Source organism: Hyla sarda, chromosome 4, assembly GCF_029499605.1.
Source record: "Hyla sarda isolate aHylSar1 chromosome 4, aHylSar1.hap1, whole genome shotgun sequence".
NCBI classification, from domain to species: Eukaryota; Metazoa; Chordata; class Amphibia; order Anura; family Hylidae; genus Hyla; species Hyla sarda.
This window is the reverse complement of record NC_079192.1, coordinates 90,729,730-90,732,340: the sequence shown is the minus strand read 5'-3', so window position 1 is coordinate 90,732,340 and position 2,611 is coordinate 90,729,730. Positions and strand designations below refer to the sequence as shown.

The window sequence follows — 2,611 nt, the reverse complement described above, 5'->3', positions numbered from 1 at the left end:
GAGTTGTAGTACTGTAGTTGTTAAAGAAAAAAAAGATGTTTTCATCAGGTTGCCCATAGCAACCAATCAGATTGCTTCTTTCATTCTTGAGAAGACCTCTGAAAAATAAAAGAAGTAATCTGATTGGTTGCTAAGAGCAACTGGACAACATTTCCTCTCCACAGGTACATTTCCCCGATTGTCTTCATATTTAGGATGAGAATCTACTGACAAAGTGAGTAGCCAACCATTTCTGGGCATAAAACTCTGTAAGAGACAGCAGTCTGGGGGCGTCTGTGGTGGACATGAAGGAAGGGGGGGTCCAGGGAAATTGAGATTTGACGTCTGCAGCCAGCGCTTCTCACTGAACGACGGGTCTCATCCCAGGTATTGCAGGGGGACCCCACCCGATCAGCTACTTATCCCATAACCCATGGATAGGGGATAAGTTAATTTTTGCCATAGTTCTCCTTTAATTGGCCAGAACACACCCAAAATCGGTCCCAGCCAAATATTGCTTTGTGTCCTGTCATTTCTCCCAGCTGTTCTTTTTCTACCTGCTTGTAAGGCATGCCTACACTCTCTAATTCCTTAAAGTGGTACTCCGCCCCTAGATATCTTATCCCCTACCTTAAGGATAGGACAAAAGATGACTGATCACTGGGACCCCCGCGATCTTCATGCAGCACCCGGCGTTCTGAATAATATATTTAGAACTCTGGGTTCTCGTGGTGCGGGTCGTGACCTCACGCCACGCCCTTTCCATTTATGTCTATGGGAGGTGGTGTGATGTCACAAGAAGGTGTGGCATGATGTCACGAATCCCACCACAGGAACCAGTGAGCTAAACATACTATTTAGAATTTTGGTTGCTGCATGGAGATTGCTGGGGTCCCAGCAGCAGGATCCCATTGATCAGACATCTTATCCCCTATCCTTTACATAGGGGATAAGATATCTATACCCCTTTAAGGGACAGTTCATGTACCCAAAAGTTGATCCTTTGCAACCGTATGACCCCTAGCAAGTTCCCTGCATGAGTCCCATTCATCAGAAAAAGGCTTGTGCATGGAACTTGCTGGGTGTTCTACGTTTGCCTCATAAGCTGCACCACCCAGCACCAGTTGCCTCTCTCCGCACCGCATTATGCAGATCGTGCAGGAGAGCAGCTTTGGTCATCCATGTTTTGCTAACTCTATTTTCACACACAGAAATAAATAAATGAGTCGAACAAGTCAAAGAACAGTTTAAAAAAAGGGGAACTTTATTTATTATTTATTAAAATGTTTGTGTAGGGGATTTTTTGTAACCTCCCATCACTCACAAAGAGCGTACAGTAACTAATACTCAGGACAGGAAAAACCTCCAGAGGGGAGGAAACCTGTAGGGAATCCATGGCTACTGTATGGCCCTTCCTCTGGGCATACTAAAGGAGGTTACCTCTATAATTTGGGCAAATGTTTCTGTGTATGTGCATGATTCCTAGGCCTGTGCCTTCATCCAACGTCTTGCTGTAGGTCTCGAAATGCTACTCCATGTCCTGGAAATAGTGCATCTAAGATAGGGGACAAAAAAGATAGATTATTTACATGTTTATCATAGAAATACACATGGAACTGCAATAAAGACCTTTTGGACAAAACAATGTAACACTTACCAGTCACAGTCATGTGCATGACTTTGCATTCCCGTGTCCCTACACAGTGTCCAGCACCGGCCCCTCACTGATGAACAGGACCAGTGTTATTTCTGGGGCTATGCCTTCATCCAACGTCTTGCTGTAGGTCCGGAAATGCTACTCCATGTCCTGGAGATAGTGCATCTAAGATAAGAAAAAAAAGATAAATTATTTACATGTTTATCATAGAAATACACATGGAACTGCACTAAAGATCTTTTGGACACAACAATGTAACACTTACCAGTCACAGTCATGTGTATGACTTTGCATTCCCGCGTCCCTACACAGTGTCCAGCACCGGCCCCTCACTGATGGAGAATGAACAGGAGCAGTGTTATTTCTGCTCAATGCTGCTCTTTGGTGGACAATGGTTATGACATCACATGTGTGACACGCTGTTACCTCCTGGGAGTTCTATTTCAGTAGTGCTGCTCTCTGATTGGCTGAAAATCAAAAAAGCTTTCTAATATATTCTGTATGACTGTTATCTAAGGTTTTTGACAATTTTTATTAAAATGGCGCCACTCCCTGTGGGTGCGTTATATTTATTTCTCCTAACCAGACATTCTGTATATGTAATATCATTTGGTGGCCCCAACAGCCTGGGCCCATAGGTTTCTTACATAGATCAATGCTACTCCGGTAGGCTCAATGAGCAGCGCTGGCCGCCGGGACGTCTGACGAGTGACGTCCCTGACGTTGCGGTCTGGAGCGAAGGATGTCACTAGTCAGACGTCCCAGCAGCCATTGATTTAAAGTGGTCGTGGCTCCTGCTGCCAGTTCCAGATCAGACACCATGGCCCTAGATTGACATACTGCAAAACCGATCCCTTGTGGCTGCCCACCTGTTGCAAAACTACAACTCTCAGCCTTCGGCTGTCAGGGCATGCTGGGAGTTGTAGCTTTGCAATAGCTGGACAGACGTCTGTCGAAAGGGGGGAAAAAGCACCA

The 2,611-nt window shown here is 45.3% G+C and overlaps 1 long non-coding RNA gene across 1 annotated transcript; it reads right to left on the bottom strand.

Moving 5' to 3' along the window:
* Positions 1 to 1,233: 1,233 nt before the first annotated feature.
* Positions 1,234 to 2,085, bottom strand: LOC130368222 (uncharacterized). The gene is made up of 4 exons (XR_008892376.1): positions 2,063 to 2,085; positions 1,902 to 1,968; positions 1,637 to 1,801; positions 1,234 to 1,534 (listed from the first exon to the last, which is right to left on the bottom strand). It is a non-coding gene; the product is annotated as an uncharacterized LOC130368222 (long non-coding RNA).
* Between the last annotated feature and the right edge of the window lie 526 nt (positions 2,086 to 2,611).